This window comes from Sitophilus oryzae, unplaced genomic scaffold, assembly GCF_002938485.1.
Source record: "Sitophilus oryzae breed Bouriz unplaced genomic scaffold, Soryzae_2.0 scaffold_552_pilon_pilon, whole genome shotgun sequence".
NCBI classification, from domain to species: Eukaryota; Metazoa; Arthropoda; class Insecta; order Coleoptera; family Curculionidae; genus Sitophilus; species Sitophilus oryzae.
In genome coordinates this window covers 206,776-225,252 of record NW_022147143.1, presented here as the reverse complement: position 1 = coordinate 225,252, position 18,477 = coordinate 206,776, and the positions used below count along the sequence as shown (strand labels likewise).

At 32.3% G+C, this 18,477-nt stretch overlaps 1 protein-coding gene across 3 annotated transcripts in view; it reads right to left on the bottom strand.

Annotated features, from left to right (window-relative positions):
• The window catches only part of LOC115887176 (lachesin-like), a 66,664-nt gene extending 48,551 nt beyond the window's left edge, over positions 1-18,113 (bottom strand). For 2 of the 3 annotated variants that reach the window (XM_030906520.1, XM_030906523.1), the window contains exons 1-2: positions 15,425-15,622; positions 14,970-15,022 (exon numbers count right to left, since the gene is read on the bottom strand). The gene's annotated coding sequence lies outside the window, so the exon portion shown is untranslated. Of the gene's footprint in view, positions 1-14,969; positions 15,023-15,424; positions 15,623-18,081 lie in introns of those variants that run through there. The other variant, XM_030906522.1, reaches the window with a different exon arrangement.
• Positions 18,114-18,477: the final 364 nt, after the last annotated feature.

The window sequence follows — 18,477 nt, the reverse complement described above, 5'->3', positions numbered from 1 at the left end:
TGGGAAGGTTTTGATAAACCTAATATAATGTGCTTCTGCGATTTATATACAAGGAAGACATTCTAAATATTTAATAATATCCAGTTAATGTGGATCATCTTAAACGAAAGGAAGCATCGAATCGAAGAATATAGGATACGATATGAAAAATATATGAATATATCAGGATTAGTTTATACAAAAAGTACAGATAACTTTCTTAATGCATACTCTTCGTATAATTCTGCCATTTTTCATTTCATTTTACCTTTATCGAATATTTAATGTATACGAATATATCATTTCCTTCTGTTATTGGCTGAAAATTGTTATATTTTTCCTGCAATATTCTGGATTTCGGAAAAAAGTACTAGCTTTTACTACCTACCTCTTAAAAACAATTCTCGTCGAAATATATTTTTTTTTCAACAAGAAAATTTTATCTTTTTGTTTGACCGAAAAAAATCATAGAAAAGTTTTTAGTGTATTTTTGTAGGAAAAAAGGACATCCTTCTACACTTTAACAGAGGAAGTTCGCAGATTTAGTATGTAAAAACTATGAAGCGGATCGAGTGCGGTATAAATCTCTGTATAATCTTTAACAAAAGTAAATGGACCAAGCACCTTTCTTAAATTTAAACGATTTTTAAGTTCGCCTCAGAAAAATTATTGCCCCCATGTCAAGACTTCGTGATAAATATCTTGCTGTACCGCTAGTCTTTGCACCCACGGAATGATATTAATTCCAAGGCATGTCGAAAGTCTCTGGGCTCGTCCATGCATTCTCACTCTCTGATATATCGTCATGTTTAATGAATTAAATGCTTTGGTTTGTGAAAAAACAAAATTTTAAAGATTTTTTAATACCTTGTTTTTGAACAGTTTTGAATTATAGATAAAACTTCGTCTACGCCCAGTAGTGGAATAACATCCTGTATATTCTGATTCTACACACTGTAATTTATTATTTACAGTAGTTTTATCAAAATTGGTACCAAAGTCTCCATTTTCATGATTATAACAGATGCACGAAAATATTCGAAAAATCGAACATTTTGATATATTTTATTCCACGTTTTCAAACGTTTTAGAAAAATAGTGGACGTAGTCATAAATTTCTGAAAACATTAGAATTTGTGAGAAATTTTATGTTAAATTGGAAAATGTAAATATATGAAAACCTGCTTGCTTTATTTTTGTTAAAAACTCGATTTTTCGAAGCCTTGTTTCGGAAAATCGACCATTTTTGGTTATTTTTCCATGTTTTCGGAGGCCTCAGAAAAATAATAGGTATTTTCAAAAAATTATAAAAGTTTAAGCATCTGTGGGAAATTTTATGTAGATTTGGAAAACGTAAATATTTGGAAACCTGCTTGCTTTGTTTTTGTTAGAAACTCGATTTTTCGAAGCCTTGTTTCGGGAAATCGACCATTTTTGTTTATTTTTCCATGTTTTCGGAGCCTCAGAAAAATAGTAGGTATTTTCAAAGAATTATAAAAGTTTTAGCATCTGTGGGAAATTTTATGTAGATTTGGAAAATGTAAATATTTGGAAACCTGTTTGCTTTGTTTTTGTTAGAAACTCGATTTTTCGAAGCCTTGTTTCGGGAAATCGGCCATTTTTGGTTATTTTTCCATGTTTTCGGAAGCCTCAGGAAAATAGAAGGTATTTTCAAAAAAATATAAAAGTTTTAGCATCTGTTGAAAATTTTATGTAGATTTGGAAAATTTAAATACTTGGAAACCTGCTTGCTTTGTTTTTGTTAGAAACTCGATTTTTCGAAGCCTTGTTTCGGGAAATCGACCATTTTTGTTTATTTTCCATGTTTTCGGGGCCTCAGAAAAATAGTAGGTATTTTCAAAAAATTATAAAAGTTTTAGCATCTGTGGGAAATTTTATGTAGATTTGGAAAATGTAAATATTTGAAAACCTGCTTGCTTTGTTTTTGCTAGAAACTCGATTTTTCGAAGCCTTGTTTCGGGAAATCGACCATTTTGGTTATTTTTCCACGTTTTCGCGGGCGTCAGAAAATAGTGGGTATTTTCAAAAAAATATAAAAATTTTAGCATCTGTGAGAAATTTTATGTAGATTTGGAAAATTTATTTATTTGGAAACCTGCTTGCTTTGTTTTTGTTAGAAACTCGATGTTTCGAAGCCTTGTTTCGGAAAATCGACCATTTTTGGTTATTTTTCCATGTTCTCGGAGGCCTCAGAAAAATGGTAGAAAAATAGTAGTATTTTAAAAAATTATAAAAGTTTTAGCATCTGTGTATTATGTAGATTTGGAAAATGTATATATTTGGATACCTGCCTGCATTTGAATGGTCTATATTTTCTTATTCTTCCTTGTCTACAAAGTTAATAACAGTAGTTTCATCAAAATCAATGACAAAAGAAATAAAAAAGTGGCAGACAAGAAGAACGAGGTTAGACGCGTAACTTACTTAGCGCAGCTAATTAATTACTGAGCGAATTAGGGGTAGATAAAGTATAATACGAGCCCGTTTATTAAACAAACAAAAAATAATGTTGAAAAGGAGCCCCGTCTGGAAAGTGTTCGGCGTTGAATCGGCGCCCGCTGAGCAGGGCTGCGCTCCCCAGAGATCGCGCTGATAAGCGCCGCTTTTAAATACTCGAGACCGTACCGCTCTGGGATAACAATACACCGCTGACTTATAAATGTCAGTAAGGGAATTATATAAATTGATGTCTGAGAACAGAGGAATTAATTTCAGTCGCCGTCCATTCGGATATTTACCGAATACCATTTCGAAATCACCAGTCATTCCGCAACTAGTCGAACGCCCCTCTCATTATATAATCCACGCCATAAGCCAGCCGCCCATTATCACAACAAAAACCCCAATATTTGCATGCAGAATAGTATCGCTTTAAAATAAATCTATTTACTATAAATTATTGTTTTCGGACGCCATTTATTTCTCCCAAAAAGGGGCTTCAAATTAAACGGGTATACTACTGCAGTATCTGGCCTTTTCTTTTCTACGTAGCTAACTCTAAAAAATGTTATCGCCTGTACTGTTTTGATTTTATTACAAATTAAATTTTTAATTTCGCCGCGACCTTCATACATTTGATAACTCGTCATATGAGGCTTTTCCTATTGTAGGGGGGACAGTGTATTTTCCATCCTTCTCTGACAACACTTGTTCTTGGCCCTCCGTGCGCTTCACTGCCGAGGAACTTATCTTCGGCTGAGGTACCCGTGAGGTGGAGGATCTATCTCCATTTTCTCCACCTCTTCAACTTGATCTCTCGAATCTATAATAGAGGATATATCCTTCTTTCTCTATTGCCTCCTCGTATTTGAGGCCAATTCCTGTTGTGAGGGCTTGACCATCTCCCTCCTCAGAAAGAAAAAAATTGTAACCAATCAAGTCCAATTTATTGGAAAAAATTCTTCGTAAGACTTCGTCAAAAATTTAATAGAAACTAAATATATAAACAAAAATATGCAAAGTAGAAAATACATTGCCTTTATTGCGTCCAATATAAAAAGGAAGGCTAAGGAAATTCATTTTTTATAGAAAGGCTTTAATGCAGATAGCGCTGTTTGATATATCCGGATCCAAATAGTTGAAAAAAAGGTAGGAAAAGCTCGTTTATTGGAATTACTGCTTTCCCGCAACTAGGAAAATTCAGGAAAATAAACCCGATATTGTTTTCCTCAGCAAACACAGTAGTTCCATATACGTTATCGAGTTTCCTGCAGGTAAATATTGTGAGAAGAAAGAATAAGATATATATACAGCGCGTTTATTTTTGGTCCTCCCGAGCCACGTCTGTCTTTCGGCGCCTAATAATGATTATCAAGCTGTTTTTCAATAAAGTTCGATTTCTTCCGGCTGTCTATCGATGTGAGCGGTGCAACTGACAGAAGGTATCATGGCAAATGAGTTTAGCCAACAACCGCAAAATGGAGGTAAGTAAAAATCGATGGAGGATTGTCGACTAGCCAAGACAAGACATTCGACAAATGCCCTGGAACGAACATCTCTTCCTACTGTGATTTTTTTAAACAAAAATGACTCTAAAATATTTTTAAACGATTTTCAAACTATTAAAAAACTCGCCAAAGGAAATAAATTAAATCTTTTCTAGCCTTTTACGTATATTTTTAGAAACTACTCTTTCTATTTTTATATAGTTCTTATAATATTATCATTTCCTCAAAGATATTCTCCAATATTATTACCTTTGCTAAACACAACAGTTGAGTGTACGATACGCAGTTTATTAAAAAGAATTCGCTATAGAAAATAAATCAAAAATTTTCTAATCTTTTACGTGTATGTTTAGTAACTACTTTCTCTATTTTATTATGGTTGTTATAATATTATCATTTCCTAATATATATTCTCCAATATTAGTGTCTTCGCTAAGCACAACAGTTTAGTTTACGATACGCACTTTATTAAAAAAACTCGCCATAGAAAATAAATTAAATCTTTTCTAGACTTATACTTGTATTTTTAGTAACTATTCTTTCTATTTTATTTTGGTTTCTATAATATTATCATTTCCCGGTAAGCAAAAAAAATGGCATCCTTCAATAAAATGCTAGCCACTATTTTTATTCTCAAGTTATTCTTTGATTTAAAAAAGCGGGTAATCTGCTATCATGGAAAATAGATTTTTACCAAAAACCACAAACTGGAGATAAATAAAAATCAATACATAAGCCGTGGATCTCAGTATGCTGCGTTGGTTTAAAATAAAACAATACAAAGAACCTACTACATATAACAGTCTCCGTCAAAGAAAAAGAGCTGCTGAGTGAGCCGCGAGAATAATATTTCTTCGGCTTGCTCCGAAATAGTAGCTATTTCAAAATATTAAAACAGAGATAACGTTTTTATTAAACGTTAATTAATTACCACTAATAAATTTCATTGTCGATTCGTTTTTTATTGGTTTCTTCTATTTTTTTTCTATCTTAGTTTTTGTATATCCTTGCCATTTAACCTGGCCTTCCTGCAATTAAATTAGCATGGACTAGTAATGGAAGAATTTTCTAGGCGCTCACAAAAATAGTAAACATAGAGATATTATTTTCGGGGTTTCATATATTATTTCAGGGTTTATAGGAAGTGTTATATATTTTTAGAATATACAGGGTGAGTCTTAAACAAGTCTTAAATATTTTAGGGATAGATCTCGATAAAAGAAACATATTTTCTCTTTATAAGTCCAAAGTAACCGAGTTATTTTACTCCAAAAATTATTTCCAAAAAAATAATTTTTTTGCTAAAATTTTGAAAACCACTGGATCTTTTCTGGATTTTCTTTCTTGTAAATTTAATCTACTCCCTATGTTGCCATATTATCAAGAAATTATGATTTTTAACTAAAAACTAAAAAAAATCCCAAAAATTTTTTTTCGCAAAAAAAATCATAATCGTGTTACTGGGGTCGAAATATACTACCCCTAAAAATATTTCCACTTATTTAAAACTCGCCCTGTATAAGCCGTTGAAGCCTTAAATGCTTTACTTTTCTGAAAAAAAATCCATTTTTTAAACACTTATTTTTGAGCGATTTTTGCTGGTGGTTAAAACTTGGTCTACACCTAGAACCGTACACGCAAGTACACAATGATACCTATATCTTCGTGCCCTACGCCTTTTAATCAGCAGTTCATAAATAAATCAAACAAAGTATAAAATAATTCTTATTGCAAAAAAAGGCATGGAAAATGTTAAAAAAAATGTCTCCGTTGGTTCCTTCTAATTATTCTTGAGCTTAAGATATTGACGTTGCAGTGGGTTGTTTTTATTGGAGACCTCTGGGGCGATTGCCTTAAGGCAGAGCAGTCACACCTTCTCCATGTTCGGCCGTTTACATTCCCCGCACGCCACGCCAAAATTACAAATGGATGCCATTTAATTACATTGTCTTGGCAAATAGTTATAAAAGTAACGGGGCGGCGTCAAACCCTCGCAGCGAAATGGAGAAACGCGTTCCTCCACTAAAATCACATTTAGTACGTTATTTTTTGGCCCCCTTTCACGCCAGGCCTTCTGCGATTCTGCAGAGTTAATGCGTAATTACTTTTTATAAACTCCACGCCAATCAAAGTTACAAATACGGATCTATCCTTAACCTATGGAGTGAGAAATATCGCTTATGGGACTGTATTTGAAAAAATGGTCACAAAGAATAAGGATTCACCAAATGACCACAGTGGCGCTAATGACGCATAAATCTAAAAGAGAAGTAACCATAGATAAGAGAATAAAAGTAACATAACCAAACATTACCCAAAAAAGCTTTGTTTTTATTTTTTAGAATATAAAACAATTATTTTTATATATTAGAGGCCCAGTCTATTGCTGCTGAATAAAAATCGATAATTAATTTCATGTGACATGAAAATAAAATTTGTATTTTTTTGAATCCCGCGCCTTAACCTCAAATATCACCTTTTTAGACAAGGAAGGAGAGGGGACAGTTAACACGCATATTCTCCATTGAAAAATGTTTGAGGCCAAAATTTGATCGGCGGCCATACTTTGGTGACAAGATTTCGAGGTGATACCAAGCGAATTTTTATGTTTTTTGTGAATACTGTTTTGTTTTAAATTTATGGACTGTGTTGTTTAGTATGGTGAAATGTTCAGTGTATGCCTGCAAAGGTCGAAGCGAAAAAAAAGTGGCTGGAATTACATTTCACAGGTAAAAATCGACACAGAATTTTTGTTATGTGGTCATAAAATGTACATTGTTTTCATTATAGCAGTAAAAATATGTAAAATGCTTTTAATATGTCTTGTACCACATCCTAACCAAACTATTTTTAATAATTCCAAGTAGTATTTTCAATATCCTGTATTATTATTAATGTTTGAAACTATAAATAATGCTACTCAGCCTGTATTTCTCCAGTGGCGTAGGGAATTATAATTAGAGAAATACAATTTCTGCAATAAACATTTTTTTATATATTTTACATGTAAAAAAATGTATAAAGTATAGTTATCAAATATGTAAAATAATAATTGTAAACTATTAAAAAAAATATGAAAAATTTTGGTTATAAAAAATCTATATGTATAGTTGTTACATAAAACTTAAATTTACCTGCCAAGATTTGCTGAGGGTGGACAAACTTGTGGAGGGGCTACTTCTTACTATATTTTTTAAATATTCTTTCAAAAAATTTGCTAAATTTAGGTATATAATAATAGTTTCAGTGAGTAATTAATAAAAATTTAAAAATAAATAAAATAACACAAAGCTTCTAGAATTGTTTATTTTTTTTATGGAAAATTAGGATATTCTTATGATTGAAGGTAACAAATATTAAAAATTACATTATTCATTGAATCCGTACGCAAGTGTGAAGGGGATTGGCTAGATTCATTATTATACCGTATGATCAAAAAAAAAAACGACGTCCAGTTGGCTTGTAAATGACGATCGATGACATTCCCCATATAATTTTACATATAAAATGACAGCAATCTTCATTTCATAGCCATCGCTGACGCCGTCTTTTTTCGATGTCGTTTTGTATAGTTTTTATGTCATTTTATATGTAGAATTATATGGGGAATGTCATCGATCGTAATTTACAAGCCAACTGGCCATCGTTTTTTTTTCGATCATACGGTATAATAATGAATCTAGCCAATCCCCTTCACACTTGCTTACGGATTCAATCAATAATGTAATTTTTAATATTAATTTGTGAAATTGTCATTTCCTAACAAACAAAGACGCCGTTTTTTTTCGATCATACGGTAATATGTATATACACGTTTAAAACATATATATGTACATTATTTTTTTATTTAATTATACATTATACACACGTTAATAAATAAATAATTGTCTTGATAATCAGTCCACTGTGACTGTCAAATAAATTTTGCATTATCGACTTAGATATTCTAATATTATAAAGGTGAGACTATAAAATACAAAATTGTATATGCATTAGTCAAAAATGAACGATATATTAGTTTACGTTTTAATAAATATTTTGTATCGTCTAGGTACAAGCTAATTTCTGATACTACGCCATTGGAGAATTTCGCGTGGTGACAAGTGGCTTCACTTTCAGCTGCCGTGTTACTTGTCCCCTCTCTTTCCTTGTCTAAGATCACCTCCTTTGAATTATTTCCTGTTCTAAAAATTTTCAGCGCATATTTTAAATTTTAGGTTTTTGCTACAGCAGCGCCATCTTAAGTCTTATTTTTTAATGCACGAAGTTATTTCTCCATACCCTCCACACCTTAACCCACCTACTGAATGTTTTCAAGTTAAAATCTCCCTTTTTTTAACACCGAATGTTCTAAAACTCAATATAATATTCTTGAAAAATTAAATAGCTAAGTGTACCAAGGCTAGTGTAAAATGATTTTAAATTGAATTTCTAGAAGCATTCAGTAATGGATAATATAATTTGATTAGTTCCTTGCTTGCTTAGTTTTACTAAACATTTTGATAATTATAAAGAATTTACAAGTTCTATAAAAACTAAAATAAAGATAATTAAAAAAAATTCTGTTTGCGCTATGTGCGCATATTTCGAAGTTAAACTTTGTTTAGGAGGGGAGTTAATGACCGCGACCTTACAGATCTATTGTGTGTTCCCCTTTCTTGAGTTATAACGAGTTATTACTCATACAGTCTCTAGGCTTTAACAAAAGCCAGTATCTGAGCCGTACCATCAGCCGTACCAAAATTCATGGCACGAACGGTCGTCGTCTCGGCGCACTCAGTGATAAGGTGTTCTAGTGTTTCCCCATTTTCCCCACAGAATCTGCATTCGCCGTTGTTTCTCAGCTTCAGCCTACTAAGGTGTTCATTGAGGAGATAGTGTCCTGTTAGAAACCCCATGACAATACAAAGATTGCTTTTACTTAAATCAAGAAAAATCTTTGATTTTTCTCAGTTATAAGTTCTGAGGAACTTTTTCGAGTGTCTTAGACAGTTGGAGGACAACCATTCCAGGTTACTGATGGAGTCTTCCAGGTTCTTCAGTTCAACTTTAAGTTGGTTTCAGCTTGGAAGCAGAACGGTTCTGGTCCAGTTAGTGGGAGTGTTCGCTCCTTTTCTAGCAAGTTCATTTGCTTTTTCATTGCCTTCTATCCCTTGGTGAGCAGGCACCCAGAGTAGGAAGACTTTATTTTCTTTACCCAATTTGTTGAGTTTCTCTAGGCCTTCTTTGACCAACTTCGAATTGATGGTTACTAAGTTGATCGCGTTTAGTGCTGCTTGACTATCGGATAACATGACTATTTCCTGTTTTCCATAGTTCCTATCTAATGAATGAATGCATATTTAGCCACAAATTATTCTAAACTGATAAATTTGAACTCGCTGCCAAATACAAAATCTCAATTTAAGTCTCCTAAATGCTAAAATCTGCCGCCAATATACATGTCAAGTGCGCTTGGTTTCATTTGAAAATTTTTAAAAGTCCCTAGTACAGAAGCAAAAGGGTTAAAGCCCTGATATGATAAAAAAATACTGGAAAAGCTCTGGCGAGAATCGAGGAGGCGCGATACCGCTTTTTAATTTAATCTGGGGGAAAATTAAAAGTGATTCGCCATTAGTCAGGCGAGGAATCTGTAGTTATTACCTAATAACATAATACTGCAATGGCATTCTACCTCTATTATCTTGTAGCGTTGCTACAGAAAGCGGTAAATAACGATGAAAAATGTTTTAATTATACATTCCCCTAGAGTTACAAATTTAAAGCAAAAATGTGTGAGCGGTTATCACCCAAACTAATAATAAATCAACATTTTTATAGTCTAAAGCTTTTATTAAAGCCATTAGTTTACTCGCTTCCGTTCTAGCAGCTTTCTACTAGTGGGACAATCGTAGATTCGCGAGAAAGTAAATAGGGGAATATCTTTCGAGAAAAACGATTCTAACCCTAACAAATACAATTCGAAATGTGTTCATATCGTCACATACAGGGGGACTCATCTCAAATCCAATTTTCACTAAGAAAATATTTTAAATATATGTTCAACCTATTCAACAATTTTGTTATAAATTATTAGTATCAATATTAGTCATCTTTATTTCTATAATAATATAATTATAACGACTTGGCAATTGCACGATATGATATTATTATACAGGGTGTTTCAAAACAAATGCGAAAAACTTCAGGGTGCGATTCCCTGTTCAAAATAAAGGGTAGTTTGCTTCATAAACGTTGGGTCAAAAGTCAACCATTAGGGAGATATCGCAGTACAAAGATGGCGGAAAAATAATGTTTTTATTTTTTATCTTGAAAACGAAAAGAGATAGTCTAATGAAATTTTATGGGAGCATTACTGTTACGAAAACACACTTTCTGGTAATTTTTCACTTTTTTAAAATGAGTGGAAGGGGTTGAAATAAACTACCCTTATCATTCTTGTTTACGAAATTTAAAGAAAAATCTTATCAAACACATGCAAAAAAATTGATTTGGATAGCTTGGTTTATTTAGAAACTTTTTTATCTCTTGTGTTTCTTTGATAAAACTCGCCGATTTGAAATTAAAAAATAACATGTAAAGCATTACATTTCAGGATCAAAAACATTTTTAGATAAAGAATCTAGTGATAATAACGATAATAATAAGAATCTAGATGATAACGTATTGCAGTAGAGTAATGTCAATAAAATAATATTAGAAACATCCTAAAAAGTGACAGCGGCCGACTAGATTTTTTCCTAAAAAAATTAGAGCAGCCCACTAGATTCTTTATCTAAAAATGTTTTTGTCCTGATATGTAATGCTTTACATTTTATTTTTTAATTTCAAATCAGTGAGTTTTATCAAAAAAACACAAGAGATAAAAAAGTTTCTAAACAAACTAAACTATCCAAATTAATTTTTGTATGTGTTTGATAAGCTTTTTTTTAAATTTCGTTAACAAGAATGATAGGGGTAGTTTATTTCAACACCTTCCACTCATTTTAAAAAAGTGAGAACATTACCAGAAATTATGTTTTCGTAACAGTAATGCTTCCATAAAATTTCATTAGTCTATCGTTTTTCGTTTTCAAGATAAAAAATAAAAACATTATTTTTCCGCCATCTCTGTACCGCGATATCTCCCTAACAACGTTTATAAAGCAGACTACCCTTTATTTTGAACAAGGAATCACCCCCTGAAGTTTTTCGCATTTGTTTTGAAACACCCTGTATACTAATTAAAAAACTTTATTCATAAGTGCACTGTTTAGATTTACTTGGTAATCGAAATAGAAGGTTATTTTTTTGTAATTATGGTGCCGTACCATTGCCAAGTCATTTTAATTATTAGACAAATAATATTTTATAACAAAATTGTTGAATAGGTGCTTAAAGAAAGACTAAATAAAATAAACTGACTTGGTTTTACATGAGATCTCATCACAACTTTTTATAGTGGAGGAATTGCGTTGCAAGACTTTGGCATTTTTTTACATTCTATGCTTTTTGTATTTTTACTAAGAGCCGAGGCTTAAGAGACATTGGATATTGATCGGTTAATTTTTTCCTTATGAAATTATTTATTCCGCCCCTCTAAACAAAACTCAAAACTGTCAATTTGCATGAGCCATCAACGACAGAGAAACCATATACATCTAATTGACCTTGCGTTTATAAATGACCGTGCGGAAGCTGTCAACAACAATAATGTACAGTATCTGACGACAGTAGACTCTCTCAGTAAACTATGGACCTAATATTCATAAAAAAAAAACATTTATTAATGCTCTCTCAGTAATATTTGTAGTTTACAAGGATCATTGTGAATTTATTTAATATAGAGGAATGTGATTTGTGGCATGTTCTGTAAAGCCGGACTCAGACGGCCCGTGTACTTGGCAAACAATTGTTATTGGTATACAGGGTCCGGCAATAATGCGTCGGGCATCTGTAGCTCCTAGAATAAACAACATAAACATTTTGTGTAAGTGCAAACCTGAAGTTTGTATTAGGACAAAAATATGTGAGTTGATCGGGATGATTTTCTTAAATGGAATACTTTACTTAATCCTAAAATATTATTAAATATGTTTTGATAGTTTCAGAGATATTTATAAATAAATATAGAAAAAAAAACTTTTCGGCCTTTTTTAGAAAAAATTAATAAAAATGTATGCTAATATGCTAATAACAAATGTTTGTCAAGTACACGAGTCGTCAGAGCCCCCAGCTTAAAATTTGTATCTACATAATATTCTTCTATACAGGGTGTCATTGAAATGGTGTAAAAAATCGGGGGGTGATAGTACTCCTAAAAATAGTAAAAAAAGTTCCTATAAGTTTAGGGCGGAAAATGCATATTAAGGGAGTTAGGGGCACTGAAAGGGTGAGTTGAACGGTTGTTTTGAAATTGTAGGCTTAAAAACGAGATAAAATTTCGAAAAAAAATGCTCTGCCATAAATTTTGACCCTAAATCAAATGTTGATACTGAAAAATTATTTGGAAAAGCAGGGTAGTTTTTGCAAAGGGTAGGGGGTTATTTTGTGAATAACTTTTTTGAGGTTATTTTTTTTGCAACTTGGGTTCATTTTTTGAAAACTACATACTTTTGCCTACAAAAAAGATACTCTTGTTGCACATCGCCCAGAGCGATGGTTTTCGAGAAAATTGAAGGCAAAGAGTTTGCTCTGATGGGTTGCTAACTCAACATAAACTTATGAAAGTTATGGCGGTTCAAAAGTAACCGAGTAGTTATCAAATAATTAATTGAAAAATCAAAATTTCATGATTTTTAAAACATCTTATTGCTTTAAAAACGAAATAAACCAATTACCAAAATTCCTTATTAAAATAATGCATTCCTTAATTCATTCATAGTAAATGTTCAAAGTGACCACCCAGTGCTGACATCTGCTCTTCTTCTCCAAGATCTGCATACCCTGTGGAATATCCTTGGTGTTTGTCCGAATTTGATTGGAACAGTCAATAATGCGTTGCCGTAGTTGCTCTTCAGTATTAATCGGCACCGAGTAAACCAAAGCTTTCAAAGTGGCCCCAGAAGTAGAAATCTAGTGGATTATTTCGTTTTTTAAAGCAATAAGACATTTTAAAAATCATAAAATTTTGATTGTTTGATTAATTATTTGATAACTACTTGGTTACTTTTGAACCGCCATAACTTTCATAAGTTTATGTTGATACCAACCCATCAGAGCAAACTCTTTGCCTTCAATTTTCTCGAAAACCATCGCTCTGGGCGATGTACAACAAGAATACCTTTTTTGTAGGAAACAGTATGTAGTTTTCAAAAAATGAACCCATGTTGCAAAAAAGATAACCTCAAAAAAGTTATTCACAAAATAACCCCATACCCTTGCAAAAACTACCCTTTCTGCTTTTCCAAATCATTTTTCAGTATCACCATTTGATTTAGGGTCAAAATTTATGGCAAAGCATTTTTTTTTCGAAATTTTATCTCGTTTTTTAAGCCTACAATTTCAAAACAACCGTTTTTTAAATTCACCCTTTCAGTGCCCCTAACTCCCTTAATACAATGCAGTTTCCGCCCTATACTTATAGGAACTTTTTTTACTATTTTTAGGAGTACTATCACTCCCTGATTTTTTCTACACCATTTCAATGACACCCTGTATACATCTAGTCCATCAAAAACAGTCCATATTAATTCTAGCACTGATTTTTCTATTACATCCCATATATACAGAATGTAATATAGTTAATTACAGTTTATGGTAACTTTTTTGTGATTTCTGATTTCATTAGAAATTTAATAACGAAAAAATTGTTTACCTACTTTATAATCTATTAAGTACTTCATTTTCTGCAGCCCTCTTCCATATCTTATATACTTTCACGATTGTTCCTTTTTACAGAGATTATCAACCCTTTGATCTTTTTATCTTACAAGTGATGCATACAAAATTACAAGCTTTCAATAAGAATATAATATTAGATTAAATTATTATTTATTTAGTATATTTTGATAGCTTTTGATTTTTTTAATCGTTTTGGTTTTCTGGGTTGAAAGTAATTTTTAAATATAACAAAACAATAAATTCAAATTCTTTCACATTATATTAAATACACTACTATATTCCTTCTATGAAATTTATATAAGCTGTTAACCTTCTACATGCGTAACAAAACTCATCTCTGTTTTATTTGTTATATCACTGAATAATCTTCTACGTCAAAGTATTAATCCATCCACCGTTTTACTTCATTAAACGCTTTTACATAACATCTCTAATTTTCCTGTAACTCCTTTTTATAGAGATTAGCAGCCCTTTGTTCCTGAATCGTTTATAAAATTGATGCATGAGAGATTTATGCCTCCAGCATGGAATTTGATTTGGGAATCGCAAAAATTAAAGCTAACTAATATTTAATTTAAAATAAATTAAAGTGACGTTATTCTTGAAAGTAAATTCATTTTTAAATTTTTTACTGACCCTTCTGTATATGGTTCAGAAAGCTCAGAAAAAAATACAGAAAAAATATCACTTGGACTGGTTATAATCTTAGATGGTACACGTGCAAAAAAGAGGCGACAATAATGAACACTGCTGTTCATAATTCATTCTGTGAATCATCTCATATGAGAAAAAATGGCGTTAATTGCAGAAATAACTCTAAAGAAATTAGGTAACACATAGAAATCTCGAAGCGCGTATGTCTGGAAAATGTTGAGAAAAAAGTATGGCAAGTTTCTGTTTCACAACGAATATTTTTTTATTAAATTTAGTAAATAGTTCGTTTTAAATCAAATGCTTCTCTATTTATCATCTTATGGTGGCCATGTTTTGGATATTTCACCATACAGGGAAATACACAAATAAGAAACATAGTACAAGCGCGTAATAGAAGAATATTCTACATGTTTTTTAAAAATTTAATATTTTGCGTGATGCGCTTTATTGCAAGTTCATCTTATTTTTTCTTCAATGATCTCTTATTTCTTTATTATGTAGTTTTCTTTTTAGTTAATATATCACTGTTTATATTGTAGTACTTACCAGTAACTGCAAAATTTCCAAAACGTCCAACACTGCTGAAGACAAAAGAAGACCTACAGAGAGACATAATATAGTTACATCTTTTAAATTATTTAAAAAATGGTATTATTAGTTAACTAAATTTACATAAATAATATATACAATAATTTTGCGCTCTAAACAACATCTGTTGATGCACTAATAGTGGGAATTAAGAACATGTAAACAAAATACACGACGGTTATGAAAAGTTTGGGGCAAATAAAAAGTTTTACACTATGTCATCTTAAACCAGGAAAATTTATTTATTTAACAGAAAATATGCTTAAATAAAATATTTAAGAAACATTATTTAAGGAAATAATGAAAAATAAGGACATGTACAACCCGATTATGAACAATTTTGCAATAAATAAAAAGTTTGAAAAATGTTTTTCAACCCGAATATACGTAACAAATACAACGGCAAAACTTACAAAAGTTCCTCAAAGAAAGTAAGGGAAAGTCCAAAAAAAGATAACGAAACAAAATTTTAAATGTCGTTAAATGTTATAGCAGTTTAGCGTAAATGTCACTCGAATGGAGAGAGTCGCGTAAAGAAAAGCGCGCGCGATTTGATCTGCCACCCAGTGGAGTTTGAACGGGAAGTTTCAGCGTGAGTTCTGAACGTGTACTGTGCCAAAATATTGCCTAGCGCGTGCCGAAGCTTTAACAGCGCGACGTTGCCGCGCAACATTCTCATCTAAACGGCACTTTCTTTCCGTTTATTCAACTACTTTCTCTATTTTCGAATATTAAATTTCAACTTGCCGTAAACGTAAACTAAAAATATAATACTTCAAACTTTAATATACATGTATTACAGCAGTATTTAAACAGTTACAACTTCTTTTACCAATTAAAAAAGGCAAATCCAATTATCCTGCAGAAAGAAATCTTTATATAAAATACACTTGGAGAGAATAAAAATGAGTGTCTAGTTTCTATTAAAAATTAGAGAAACTTATCCTCATTAGAGCATATAAAAAGTGCCCTGTAAGAACATTTATTTACAAATAAAAGCTTGAAAATAATATTTGAATGGACGACTGGTTTATAGTGGGAAAACTCTTGAGACGTGATTGCCTAGTCTCTAACTTGAACTTGAAACCCCTACACAGAAAAAACTATAAGGTATTTTCAACAATAAATAGTCTTCTTATTGAGAGCAAACCCATTCATACAAACATAGTACAGTTAACAGAAATATTACAATCATTTTAATTTAAATATAGACATATTGTTAAAACTGACATGTACAGCAAATAAAAACATTCATTTATGGTAAACTGATCCCTCTAATTAAATGTAATGTAACTAATAGTTAAAGCTAATACTACATACTTTGCAGGGAAATTTTAATATAATTGTTGCAAGTAGAGATGTTTTTTTCCATCAAAGCGTTGCTTGCATTACAACGATTAGACATATAGTTTGGAACATTTTACCTTACAACGAATCAATTATTTAACTGTCATGTAAAATATAACTCAGCTTTACACCGAACGCAGTAAATTTTGTTCAATGATATGTTATCGTTAGTAGCTCGATCTGTAGTTGTTACAGTCGCCGCTAGATGGCGAGAGTTGTTAGCACTCGCCGTTGTAGTAGTACAGGGAATAGCATACATGAAGAGGCTAGGCCTTATTTTTGCTTTTTGTGCTTTCAAAATGAATTCTTATAGTTGAGACAGTGATAGTGTATATTCCGAAAACAATATCGTGATACATATCGATTCAAACACTGATATGTCGAGAAATTGGGAAAGTAGTGTAGCGTTGGCGTAATGACATAATCTTTGTAGATACGGTAGTGTTTTGTAGGTGTGTTTATCTAGCAATATCAATTTGAACTAGTTATTAGAGGGACGATGAGTAGAGGAGGCGAGCACGTCCCTAAATAAGACGGGTGAGATGTTTGAGCAGGCAGGTCGAGTTAGAATTTAATGTAGCATAGGGGAGCGGTGTGGATGGGCTAGGAAAAGAGGAAAAAGTTAATATGGCAATAGGGCAAAAGTAGGAGCTGTGGGAGCGGCAGGCTCCACTCTACGCTCCGCCTCTCCACGCTGAAACAAATGCGACGAAGAGCGAAGTAACTGTTGCTTTTGCAAAACGGGGCAGACGACGAGGGCCGAGGCGGAGGCCCGAGGGGGCACGGAGGGAGTTGCGCCCCTTATTCGCTTACGGAAATCTGCACAGGAATGCAATTTCATCAAAGCATACAACGCCATTGTATTCTCAGTCCAGATCACAAGAATCGGCCACACGGAAAACAAAGTTATAAGTCTCGATTACGGTTTCATTACACTGGCTCAGGCGGCACGCGCGAACCCTCAGTTTTCAACAACAGCACAGCCACGTATGCGTATACAGGGTGTCGCGAATTCACGCTCTGCACTTTAAAAACGCACGAGGGGGGATCGCAGGGTAGTCTAAAACTTCCCAAGTCTCTAGATAATTAGTCTTTATACTAATAACTTTTTATTAATAACATAGAAGAATACTCTACATGCTTTTTAAAAATTTAATATTTTGCGTGATGCGCTTTATTGCAACTTAATCATATTTTTTTCTTCAATGATCTCTTATTTCTCTATTATGTATTTTTTTTAGTTAATATGTCACTGTTTATATTGTAGTACTTACCAGTAACTGCAAAAATTCCAAAACGTCCAACACTGCTGAAGACAAAATAAGACCTATAGAGAGACATAATATTGTTACAACTTTTAAATTAATCAGTTAATTAAATCTACATAAATAATATTATACAATAATTTTGCGGCTCTAAACAACATCTGTTGTTGCACTAATAGTGGGAATTAAGAACATGTACACCACGGTTATTAAAATTTTGAGGCAAATAAATAGTTTTAGACCATGTCATCTTAAACTAGAAAAATTTATTTATTTAACAGAAAATATGCTTAAATAAAATATTTAAAAATCGTTAGCTAAGCAAATAATAAAAAATAAGGACAAGTGTATGTGTGAATCATGTACAAATCGATTATGAACAGTTTTGCAATAAATAAAAAGTTTGAAAAATGTTTTTCAACCCGAATATGCGTAACAAATACAAGGGCAAAACTTACAAAAGTTCCTCAAAGAAAGTAAGGGAAAGTCCAAAGAAAGATAACGAAACAAAATTTAGCCACGTATGCATATACAGGGTGTCGCGAATTCACGCTCTGCACTTTAAAAACGCACTAGGGGGGATCGCAGGGTAGTCTAAAACTTCCCAAGTCTCTGGATAATGAGCCTTTACACTAATAACTATTTATTAATACGGCCTGCAATATGCCCTGTTTAGTATCTATATTTAAACTCTCCAAAAAAGTCCTATGCCACTGTAAGAAAATCTAGACTAATTGTAAGAGACTAATTCTTAATAATCTAGAGACTAATTGTCAGCAGTGGTCTACCAATAAACAAAAAATGCTTAACGTTTCGGAAAGTTTATCTATTTCCGTCGTCGGAAGCAAAAAAAT